Source organism: Camellia sinensis, chromosome 8 (assembly GCF_055761805.1).
Source record: "Camellia sinensis isolate YWXY chromosome 8, ASM5576180v1, whole genome shotgun sequence".
In the NCBI taxonomy this organism is placed as follows: domain Eukaryota; kingdom Viridiplantae; phylum Streptophyta; class Magnoliopsida; order Ericales; family Theaceae; genus Camellia; species Camellia sinensis.
In genome coordinates, this window is record NC_138968.1 from 48,996,005 (window position 1) to 49,009,493 (window position 13,489).

The following is a 13,489-nucleotide window of genomic DNA, read 5'->3' on the forward strand; positions in this document are numbered from 1 at the left end:
CAAGCTAGGGGGCCCGGGTACCGAAACTAGTGAAGTGCGTTACACTAGAGGTACCCAAAGCAATGCACCAAAGGAAAAACCAATCCCAAACAGACCCTAGGCAGGTCTGAAACAGTGGAAAATTGGCCTAAAATGATGGCTCAACAAGCATGAAAATGAAGCTCATTCAATGGTCGGTAAACAAGGCATTCAAGCCCGACTCTCAAGCACACTTAAAGGGATGAAAACATGGTGATATGGCATTCATATAGGCTCTGAAATGTGATGTAAAATGGCCTCAAAACATGAACACACCTCAGCACATGCATGCAATGAACCTCAAATCTCAAAGTTAAGCATAGGTATTGAACTAGAAGCATGCAAAACTAACATCATTCAATCATGAGACCCAAAAACAGAGCTAGGGAGGTCCAACATAAGCACATTATCAGTTTAAGGTATGGCCAAAATGTGCTAAAATCAAGGTCCAACAAAGCATACAAAGAAAGCTAGTGAACCATGAGTTGTTCTACAACTATATGAAGCATATGAGGGCTCACCAAACCAACCAAAAAAAGATGTATGACATGCCAAAATATGCCCAAATAACCACTGAAACTCAGTCAATGCATGTAAAAATGATGAGCTCCTTTGGAAGGCCATGCAAGGGGTTACTCTACACCTATATGATGGACACACCAAATGGAAAAAACACCTCTATACAGAGGTTTTAAGGGTCTTAAAACCCACCAAAAAGGCCTTGAAATATGCTCAAAAAGTGTACAAACAACAGGCCCTTTGAAAGGCCTTGAAGGGGGTTGCTCTACATATGCATCATAGACACAAAATATGGCCAAAAGGGCTTTGGATAGAGTCAAGGAAGACCTTAAAATTTACAAAATAGGGCCTGAAACATTACTTCACATCATGCAAAATGGAGCTCCTTTGGAAGGCCAACAAAGCTAGTAAAGAGAATGAGGGGTGAGAGGGTCACCCCTCTACGATTTTGGAGCTCAAAGACACATCAAAGCCACTGAAAATCCACTAGATTTTAGTGGCTAAGATGCCAAAACAAAGCCAATGCAAATGCTCAAATGCATGGCTTAATGAAGCATGCAAGGAAGAAGATGACTCCAAACAGAAAAGTGATCTTAATCAAACTTAAAGAGGAGGTCAAGACAAGACTTTCTTTAATTTATGTCGAAGTCCAAAAATGCTTGCAAATAGGGCTAAACTATGGAGCAAAACAATGTCAAAATGAGAAAAATGGAGACTTACCCTTGAAGAGAAGAAGGCCAGCAGCTTCTGGGCCAAAATAATGAGTCTTCAACCTCTGAAAATCAGCTTCAAGGTGCTTGAATGGATAGTGGCACTACTAAAAAAAACACTTTTTGCGACTGCCACAAGCCGTCGCAAATAATAAAAATACAGTCGCAAAAGACTTTTTGCGACGGCCTATGCGACTGCAAATGGGGGACGCCAATGTGGGGGTGGAAAATACTTTTTGCGACAGCAAAACAACAGTCGCAAATTATTTGCAACCACCTAAACTACTTTTTGCGACAGCTATTTTGAACTCGTAAAAATAAAAAAATAAAAAAATAAAAAAACACTTTTAGCGACCATTGTTTAACTGTCACAAATAATTATTTCTTAAAAACAAAATCATATACGGGTTTGCTACAAAAAAAAAAAAAAAAAAATCAATTACAAGCGCCAAACAATTTTTTGTTAATGAAAAATAACAAAATTAACAAATTAATTAAATTTATAATAGACATTATCCATTATCCATCCTTAAATACACTGTACTAAAAAATTCAAGTCTTAAAAAAAAAATAAAAAAAATAAAGTAATAAGCCTTTAATAATGCAATTCAGATCACCTTTAGATGATACTTTTTTTGCAATGATTGCCGAGCCATGCTGGTATAGCTTCCATACATCCACCAAGCAAAGAACAGACCCTCATAAATGAGAAATAATGTCTGTGGATCAATGCCATTAAGAACTGATGTCAATGCAGCAAATGTCGTACCACCTTCGACACATATGATATGACCAACACAGGCAGCCCTTTGAGAGATATCAGCGTTCAAGTTTTCAACGTTACGTCCAAATAACATACATGGGCAGAATAGTCCAGTCAAGCCTATAAGATGAACAAATGATTCAAAAATAAACGAGGATCGCAGTAATGCAAAACACAAAATACATTCAGACATCCTTATCCAAAGAAGAAACAATTATTGTGTGTAAATTTAGATGTATAAATAATGCATTTTATTTTTCATATTAACTAAGTTTTAAGCATCAAATTCTAGAAAAAATTGTTCCGTTAATTTCGTATGCCAGTCCGTGAAACTATTGCTATTATACCATGTAGATCATTTTTATTTGCGTCTATCTTGTATAATTATGCTAAACATGCAGAATCCCAGTTAGACATGAGCTCTATTTGACAAAGGATGCTGAAATTAGATTTTTAATTAAAGAAAAATGAGTGAACTTCCCCTCCCCCCCCTCTCTATATGTACACGACTTGACAACTTAATGTGAAAACTTGAATGCCACTAGTTGAAAAGTTGAAGTAGATAGAACACTTACAACTGTCGGTATCTTCAGTACACCCAAAAATTCCAGTTGACCAATCTTCGTCAGCCGGGGGTTGATAGGTTGGAGGAAGTGTTTGTCCACATTCTTGGCATCTACGAGCAGTCAACTGTTGCAATCAACAATGAAAACAAACAAATGAAAAATATTGTATTTATATTCCAAGTAATAAAAAACACATTGTAATTTGATAACTAATGGCTCAATAACAAATATATCCACTCTTTGCATGATAAGTGGAAATGGAAAAGGTCAAAAAGACTAAATTAAGATATCGAGCAAAAAGACTAAATTAAGACAAATATATCTACACTAGAGGTTGGTTTGAGTGCCAGGTGGTGACCTGGTGTACAGGGGTGGAGGGTGTTCAAGTGGTACCCTGATGTTGAGTGTTATTTGCTATCTTGTGCTTTGCTGTCTTGCTCACTTGTGGATGGTTGGCAGGGGTGAATTTGTGTTGTATGTCCTCTATTAGCATAGGAGTTTGTGTACTTGGCTGTGTGTTCTGTTGAATTGGTTTTGTTTTGCTTTTATTTCGACCATTGTTCACTCTCACATTTATTTACAATTTTTAATAATTGTAACAGTGTTGCTTTCCATTATTCAAAATTTTAATGATAATTTAAGTTGCCATAGTACACCATTTAAATAGGGGAAGGATTAAAAAAATATTTACAAAAATATGATCATTACATTAAGCACTAAAAAATTGCAACCCCACTGATTTGCAGAGATGTAACATGCAATCTGCGTATACTGGATGGCAGACAGGGACTGTGTATGAGGTATACAAAACATAGTTACATAGTAATAGCAATAGAGAAGGGCCTAAATCGATTGTCATGAAAGTTGAAAATTACCAAAGCACATCAAGCATGAAGTCAAAATTTGTACCTCTTTCTCTACACTAGGGAACCTATAGTAAAATATTATATACTCAGATCACTAAATATTTATAAAAGAATCAGGCCATACCTTGTCAAACCGAAGGTGTAGGACAACAAACTTCCTTGGTCCTTGACAATTGCAGCTATCCCATAACTGGATCATTGACAATGTATGAAGATCACATTTGAAGTATAGAAATGAAGTAAAAAGTTCAAATAACTTTAAAACATCAACTAATACACTCAATACTGAAATTATATCAAGGAACAAACTGAACATAAGCAATAAAGAGTACAAAAATTTCAAAGATATTGTGTAACCCATTAGAAGTTCACAGACAAACATCTCTGCTGAAAAAGATTAGAGGAATCACTATTATGCTTTTTTATGCCTTTATTTTGAAGCATCTCATCTTGAATACTACAGGTTCTTCTAGAACAACAACATAACCCAACAAGTTAAGCCTTAACCCTATGCGTCTGCATCTCTTTTTAATCTTTATGTCATTCCTTCTTGTTATAATTTACATATAGTCACAGACTCACAGTTGTATTCATGATTCTAGACCAAAAAAAAAAAATAATAGGCACAATGAATTGTCAATAGTTTTTCATTACAACACAAAACACTTGCAAACTAAACATGACAGATTGGACACAAATCCTTTCCACAATTTTATATTTATACCAAATTGATATTAAAATTGTCACTCACAATATAAAAAGATACTAGTCAGTAAAGTTTAGTGTTATAAAAATTACCTAATAGACTAAGCAAGAGATATTGGGTGCATGTCCAACTAGGCACATTGGACACAAATACTGTACTCTTTGAAGTCTTACACGTGTCAAGTGTTCAACACCATTACTTCTTGCATTTAGGAAAGTTGAAAGGAACATAAGAGATAATCAAGCATTATTAAAGGTCAAGCAGGGGACCTTAATTGTGTTCTTCCACACTCTTTCATCCCATCAAAATAAAAACCACAATTTAGAATACTAAGAATAATTACATGTTGTGAAAGACATTACCATTGCTTCTTTGAATAGATATTCCTGCAAGTGAATGCAATATTTGAAATCATCACACTAATGAAACCAGTCCAGTTGAAAGAAAGTTTCGTCAGTGATGCCATTGATAAGCCTAATATAGAATTTGAGAGGATTATCATCAGCAAAAGAATATGTTGCTCAATTTATTTGATCAAACACGATTCCAAAACACATCACATAAATGCTTTGCTTCGTTATTTATGTGTACAACTAAAAGTACAACGGAATCACATGACATGGGCCAAATTGAGTGTTACATACACGGTAAGTTGTTCAATTCCCCTCAATAACAACTTGGATTTTAGCTCCATGCCATCGTTCCTTATTGTCCCGTTTTTCATGTAAGTGAATGTGAGGAATGTTCCTAATGATTGAAAGAAGCTCCATTTATAAACTATAAAGAAAGAAATGAAAAGTACAACAAAATTAAACCGGAGACTTACAACTATGCACATTCACAATGTAACAATAGTCATAGGATTACAAGTTATGCCTTATCTAAATCATACCGATGAATGTCTATATCAAGCCTGCAGAATGAACTATAATTTTAGCCCTTCATTGATGATGAAATGTCAATAGGAAGCCCTGTACTCATCTTGGACCAAATTAATGCCTACATAAGGACAAAGATCAAATTGTTGACCATATTATATTATAAGCATAAGAATATGGTTGACCAAATTCACATTCATATTCTATCATGATTATTAAACGAAGAACCATAGGAACTAAAATATACAAATAAAGCCTAATGGAAGGGCACAAATATATATTCTCACACTAAGACTTGAAGATGCATAAATTGGTTAAATGATGTCAAACATTACCATCTTTGCACCAAGTCCAAACTTTCCGCGTGTCTGCTTCAAGCCATATTTTGTCCCAGACAAAACTACACAAATATAAATATTCTCACAATAAGTCCATATTACAATATCATTATAGAGTTGAAACATATTAATCCTAGCAATTCTCAATGTAATATGAACATATTGAATGTCCATGATCAAACAAATATTCCAGTCCATGTGCCAACAATAAATCGTATCAAATGGAAACGGGTATCTTGCAAGTAGTGTCAAACCTCGTCCAAACATATTGGGAATATCATCATGTGGCATTCCTCTTCTATTGTCCTACATTAAAAGCAAAGCATAGTAAATAGAGTCAACCTACAGAGAATAGTAATTTTGGCATAGCTTTCACCGCTTTTTGCAGCAAATATTGCAAAGTCAATACACAAATCTCTTTACCTTTCCACACAAACAGGGCAAAAGAGAAACAGATCACTAGTTTTCATGGTGATGGCACTTCATTCACCCCCGGTCACCCTCTCTAACTTCACAAACCACTAACCATTAAAAACACTTCCCAATCTAACCCCCAATACACCAGTCAGTCACCCTGATTCAGAATCAGATATGTACCTAAGAATATATTGTGGATCATACCAATGATAATCAGCTAGTTCTAGATCACAAAATAATAAAAATAAAAATTTAGAAATTCCTAGAATCATTGTATGATGGCAAAATTGGAGTAATATCATTTTGATGACTGAAGATAATCAAACATATCCATCAAACATAATTCTTCATCAATAATCAATCATTTTGGAGCCATTTTTTTCATCACATTTGAATCTGATGAAAAATTTGATGAACAATTGGAGATGCACAACCAAAAGAGACAAAACTGATAAAATTATAAAGCATTATAAGAAATCCTAATGAATTTAACCTCTGAGAGAAACAAAGAACTCTGAATAGAATTGCCTAGAGTTGGAAACTAACCTGCTCAATATGTCCTTGAGGAAAATAGAACACGCGCTCGCCTTCAGTCAAGAATTTAACCTCTAAGAATAGACAAAACAAGAATTTAACCTCAATATGTCCCTCTCTCCTTTCTTCAAACATATTCAAAAAATATGATTATAGAAATCACCAAAGACATTCACAACTGTAGACGTCCCCCGAACGCCCCGGGAGGATTAGCTCCCGTTCTGTTCATTTGGGGTCACCACAGCTCAGGACTCTTAAATGTCACGGTTCTAAATCTGAACCAAAGAGTCCAAATCCGGCAAATCGTTTTAGGAAAACTAATTTTTTGAAAGAAGTGCCAAACATGGACTGCTTTGCCAGATACAGAGTCGCCACCTAAATATTTTATTTGGGAAATTTAGGAAACCCTGACTCGGTGCCAAAAGGCCACGTGTCCGTCATCACCAAAGTTGCCTCGGCTCGGGAACTTGGGTACGATTGGGGAAGGTCACTTCGTGAGCACCCCCGCTCGCCCGGTCATAGACCGGCCTCTACTAACCATGATATCAATTTTTGAAAACATTGCGAGTTCTTATTCTGGTTTATTAGCCTAGGTTACTATGTGATGCGCACGACATACAAATATAGACCGGGTCGCCTGATTTGGAGCGAAACATTTCATGTTTGTTTTTGAAAAATGGTTTGCTACCCGCAGGTAGGCTTGAAACATTCGATGATTTACTCCAATTCAGATAACCCGACCTTCACCCACAGGCATTCAGACAGTTATATCAGATAAGCACATAGCCTCATGGTAAACATGCTATTCATGGCAGCACTCACACGCATGCAAGGATGCTAAAGCGTAAAACTTACCGGGTACTCCAAGCCAAAATAGAAACTATATTAAAAATCATGCATGATCCTAAGTATACAGAAATGCTTAATGCAACACATGCAAAAATGCAGCTATAGCAGGCTCGGCTATTCTAAGATGGTATATGAAATGCTACAACTATCATGTATTCAACTTTGAAATTGAAAATACAATGCAGTTAGTATGATGCGCCGAGCCCGGTGCATGCAAAACAGATGAATGATGCAAACATGCTGTCATACTGTATGCTAATTTAAACATGCCCTAATCTAACCATCATAAGCGGATAAATAAAAGGGAGAAAGACGTGGGGTTGGAAGACATACATCACACTCACCCACACTTATTACAGTTGTGCCCTCACTCGGAGGGTCCGAATAAATATACAGTCCAAATATTACAGTCCCGAATAAAAGAATATTACAATCCAAAATATTACAAAATCCTAATTAATTAATGAATTAACTAAGAAAGCAAATAAAACTGGCGTGCAAGCCAAGGACTGCCTTGCTTCTGGCGGATGATGCATGCCCGGGTTGTCTTGCGCGGAAATCCACCGGAATGCCCCAATTAGCTTCTGTTTACACCTATCCTTGAAATGCGCGCCAAGTCCCAAAAAGTTGTTGATTCCTGATTTTGCTGCGATAGAGAGCAGGAAAGGGGCATAGCAATGTATTTGCACAGATGTATGCATGTCTCGATCCTCGTGCCACCAATCACGCATACCGAGGCATGATGGTCGAGGAGTCGAAATGCACAACTCAATATAGGATGAATGCACATGAAACTACAGCTAAAACCTAACTCCATCATGGATAATCCGGAGTGTCGGTGACTGGGGAATTGAGACACATTCCGTCACTCAGAGTACGAAATGTACCTCGTTTCCCGTGCCCGGGCTAACTCCTATTCCGGACACGATGCAATATGCATGATATGCATGAAATGAACCTAAGATACAATCCTAACATACACAGAATGCTATGGAATGACATGCCTCGAAATGCGTGCACACAGGCACGCAAACCGAGAAAATGACAGAATGCAATCTAAGATACAACCTAGTATGCACAATGCTATGAAAATGAGGTGCCTCGAAGTGCGTGCACACGGGCACGCAAACCGAGGCGATGATAAATGCAATGAAGATGAGGTGCCTCGAAGTGCGTGCACACGGGCACGCAAACCGAGGCGATGATAAATGCAATGAAGATGAGGTGCCTCGAAGTGCGTGCACACGGGCACGTAAACCAAGGCGATGATAAATGCAATGAAGATGAGGTGCCTCGAAGTGCGTACACACGGGCACGCAAACCGAGGCGATGATAAATGCAATGAAATGACATGGAAATGATAAATGGGCTTATACCAACATAAGTGAGCCTTAGCCAAACTCACATGGGATGCCGGCGGATAAAAATGGAGTGCCTCGAAATGCGTGCACACGGGCACGCAAACCGAGACAGTGGCAAAATGCAATGGAATGACATAGAAATGATAAATGGACTTATACCAACATAAGTGAGCCTCAGCCACACTCACATGGGATGCCGGCGGATAAAAATGGAGTGCCTCAAAATGCGTGCGCACGGGCACGCAAACCGAGGCAATGGCAAAATGCAATAGAATGACATGGAAATGATAAATGGACTTATACCAACATAAGTGAGCCTCAGCCACACTCACATGGGATGCCGGCGGATAAAAATGGGGTGCCTCGAAATGCGTGCACACGAGCACGCAAACCGAGGCAATGGCAAAATGCAATGCAATGACATGGAAATGATAAATGGACTTATACCAACATAAGTGAGCCTCAGCCACACTCACATGGGATGCCGGCGGATAAAAATGGAGTGCCTCGAAATGCGTGTACACGGGCACGCAAACCGAGGCAATGGCAAAATGTAATGGAATGACATGAAAATGATAAATGGACTTATACCAACATAAGTGAGCCTCAGCCACACTCACATGGGATGCCGACGGATAAAAATGGAGTGCCTCGAAATACGTGCACACGGGCACGCAAACCGAGGCAATGGCAAAATGCAATGGAATGACATGGAAATGATAAATGGACTTATACCAACATAAGTGAGCCTCAGCCACACTCACATGGGATGCCGGCGGATAAAAAAGGAGTGCCTCGAAATGCGTGCACACGGGCACGCAAACCGAGGCAATGGCAAAATGCAATGGAATGACATGAAAATGATAAATGGACTTATACCAACATAAGTGAGCCTCGGCCACACTCACATGGGATGCCGGCGGATAAAAATGGAGTGCCTCGAAATGCGTGCACACGGGCACGCAAACCGAGGCAATGGCAAAATGCAATGTAACATGACAAAAATGATATGTAAGCATTCTAACAGAATTTCAGCAAAAAAATATGGGGGAAAACAGTCCCGAAATGAAGCGAAATGACACCAAATGCAAGGAATTGTCCCGAAATGCAACATTAGGCACCCGAAATGGCCTATAGCCATGCCAAACATGCACAATATGGACATGCAATGCAAAGACAGAAGCTAGGCAGTCCCAAAAGATGCACTTTCACAGTTATAAACATGGCCAAACAGCAAGCATATGTAGGGCAAAAATAGCATGCAAGAGTAGGGGCCAAGATAGGGGTTATGAAGCAAGTGATATAAGCAAAACCCAAACTGAAAAATTTCCTTCTACAACACTGAAGATGGACCAAAAATATGAACATTCACAGTATATGGCAGCCTGAAAATCAATATACAAATATGCTAAAAATGTGATGCAAAACAAGGCTCAAAAGGTGCTATAACATGAAGTATACAAAATAATCACCAAACAGAAAAAAAGTGTTAATGAAACATGAAGTATAGGCCAAAATAAGGCCATTTTTAGTTCGGACCAAGGTCCAAAAACAGAAGCAAAGAGGGCTGCCAATTTATGCAAAAATGGGGCCAAATAAGGGATATAACTACAAGTGACACATGGAGACACCAAACAATGTTGAGCCCTTCTCCAATGTTGAAGAGGGGCTCAAAATAAGCCTAATATCAGTTTACAACATGCTCGAAAATAAATTTCTCATGGGTCAAAAATAGCATGCAAAACTATGACATACAAGAGGATCAATGAAGCAAGTGTGTTATGGAGGGCTCAAACAGGGTTGAACCCTTAATGAAAGGTGAAGATGAGCTCAAAAGAGGGCCCTTTTCAGTTAGGTCCGGAGCTTGAAACAAAAATCATAGAGGACTTACAAATGGATCAAGAAAAAGGGTCAAAAGGGTAAAAGTATTACTTACCCTTGAAGACTCAAACTTTTGTTGCTTCTTGGATGAATTTGCAGCTTCTTAAGCCTTTGAGAAACCTTCCTTGTTGCTGGAAATGAGATGGTGGTGGTAGAGCTTGGTGGTGTAGAAGGAATGATGGTTAGGGACTTAGGGTTTTTTGAAGAATTGAGAGCTATGGAGATGGAGTTGAGTATGGAGACTTGAAGGAGAGTTTTTCTAACCCTCAAACACTACAAGGCTTGTTTGCTATATAGGCCAAAGAAGGGGTGTAAAGGTGGGGGAAAAGGAGAGTAAAACTCCCCCACAAAATATCCCCCGGATAAATATCTTGTCTGGGGGATATTGCCCAACAGCTGTAAAGTGCACAGTGCAAGGAACACGGCCGGCCTATCACTTTGTTGCAGGTGGCCGGCCGACCACACCCCCTAGCCGGCCGGCTAGGGGTCAAAAGGTTCAATCACATTTTCTGGCCGGCCAGCTACTGGAGAGGTACCCCTATGTGTGTACAACACAACCATGTGGTTAAAAGTCCAAGAAAGTGGGCCCAAGGGGTTCAACATTAGCTCGGAAAGAGGGGTTCAAAAGGGTCAATTTGAATTAATGGCCAGCCATGAACTTTTAGTGGCCTCTCATGTGTGTACATCACAGATATGTGGTTCAAAGTTCAAGAAAAAGGGTCCAAGGGGTTCAACATTAGCCCGGAAGAAAGGGGTCAAAAGGGTCAGGTAACCTTAATGGCCGGCCACCAACTTTTAGTGGCCTCTCATGTGTGTAGATCACAGATATGTGGTTGAAAGTTGGCAACATTAACTCCAAGGTGTTCAACATTAGCCCGGAAGTTGGAAAAACGGGCGCCGGGAGGCTCCGGAGGAGAGATAACTGGTTGCTGCAACAATTGCTGGCCTCCCACCCTTCAGTGACCTCCCCGGTGATAAAACAGAGGTACCTGCCAAAAATGAACGAAAACCGTTGCAAAACGAATGTTCCGGGGCCAAAACACGCAGTTCGGGGTCCCGAAAATGGGCTGTTAAGCACCGAAAGTGGCATTCGGCCACGAAGTGGGTTTCTCAGCCCCTAGTGTCCCTCAAAAGGGATGAAATAAGATGTATGCCAAAAATCAGAGCAATAGGAGATGGTTAAGCGGTCCCGAACCGAGGCACACGGCCTGACGGCTCCGAAAACCGGGAACCGGACTCCGAAATGGGCAAAATGGCCTACGGCCACAAAATGTAGCCTACGGACAATGAGAGATGGTCTACGGGACCTCTCCCTCCCCTCAGGAAAAGAAACAAAGAAAACCGAGTCTGGTTCGCAAACCGAGACAAGGCACAGAAGAGGGTTCGGAAGTCCGGAGGCAGGGCTCACGGCCGCGACTCCGAGATTTCTGAACAAGCACACTATGCAACATCACCAAGTGCTCAATCGGTGACGTCTGAGTCTTAAGGTCGGTCAAAAATGGGGTGTCTACAGTTGCCCCTCTTTGACAGAACTCGGAAGTCACAAGTGACGGGAGTGAATGTCAAAGCCCAGAGACGACCCATTTTTGATAAGGCCGAAGACTTAGACAAACATACAGGATAAACAGAAATGTGCCCGCAGGCATGCCCGCAGGCAGGGGCAAAGTGAAAATGATATGCAAGAAGCCGAAGATAACCCAATGATCATGCAAATGCAGCAAGCTGTAATGAAGCAAGTATTCGCAAATAGATGCAACAGTTTTAAGCAAGAATGCAAAGCAACAACTACATTTCATGCAGTTAAGAATGCGGAGGATTATTCAATCCCCGCCACGTCTCACACGGAGAAGATACGATACCTTCGCGATTCGTCTGGTCGCACTAGCCTCAATTGAACCGTACATACAATATCGTGCCTGCAAAAGAGAGAAATTGCAACAAGCACAATATGCTAACAACATGTATTTAATGTGATTTCGAAAGTTCGACACACGCAGTGCCGGTGAGTGAATGCATCGCAATGCAAGAATGGAACATGCGTGACAACGCATGCTTAAACACAGAGGTATACAAATATCAAGAAATGTACATGACAATGTGAGTATGCTCATGAGAATGCAAGATAATGTGCATGATAGTACAAAACGAACATGAATCAGGGTGTTCATTTGTCATGAAACAACGAGTACGGACATGCGTGTTTCGGCGAAGGTAACTCAATTATGGCCTCCGATCCGCTTCCTTGAAAGGTTACAACTCATTCAAAAAGGATACACTTTGATTTCGATGAATGATGATGAGACACATGTCAGAACTTGAAACCGAAGTCCCGACGGAGCAATTTCGCGACCGGAAGTGTACTTTTCTTGAACTTTTTCAGGTCCCGGGAACTCCGATCTTCCTCAAAATTTGCAGAGAGCTAGGTGAGCATGTGGGGAACATGGCCGGCCATTTATCTTCCCAAGGGGAGGTGGCCAACCGTTTCCCATTAAAGCTAATGGCTGGCCGGCCATTTCTGCAAAAAAGCAGATGGCTGGCCAGCTAGAAATAGGGGCCGGCCGACCATGGCCTTTTTCCGGGGGCATTTTGGTCTTTTTCCCTCCTTTTGGCATGCCTCTTCAACCAAGGCTTGAGGCCTATAAAAGGCAGCCGAGCCCCCCTCCTTTTCTTGCCTCTTTCAACACTTTTCTCTCCAGATCTGAGTTTCACGCGCATTTTCCAACGCCCCGCGCAAATTGTTTTCGCAAAAACACTCAGTTTTAAGCACTTTGGAGCGATTAAATTCCGGCTTCGGAGCTTCTTTTTGCATTTTCACCACTTGAGGTAAGTTTATCTTAATATTTGGAATATTTTCTCGGGAGTTGACTTTTGCTGACTTTTTCCAATTTTTGCTCATTTTGCTCATTTTTGCTCCCCTTTTGCAGATTCTTGAAAATGGCGGGCAATTCTCCCCACGGTGGAGGTTTTCCAGGTGCCGGCGATGATTTCGATCCCATGACTCTACCTCCGAGGACCCGACCATTCATTCCCGGGAGGTACCGTCCGGCAGCACACGTCCTCCCTCGTGCCGTCTTCCGTCATTT

General features: G+C 40.4%; 1 long non-coding RNA gene across 1 annotated transcript; it reads right to left on the reverse strand.

Annotated features, from left to right (window-relative positions):
- Positions 1 to 2,607: 2,607 nt before the first annotated feature.
- LOC145796528 (uncharacterized) lies at positions 2,608 to 6,146 on the reverse strand. Its single transcript, XR_014337003.1, has 6 exons — positions 5,619 to 6,146; positions 5,362 to 5,426; positions 5,041 to 5,147; positions 4,793 to 4,895; positions 3,567 to 3,632; positions 2,608 to 2,700 (listed from the first exon to the last, which is right to left on the reverse strand). It is a non-coding gene; the product is annotated as an uncharacterized LOC145796528 (long non-coding RNA).
- Positions 6,147 to 13,489: the final 7,343 nt, after the last annotated feature.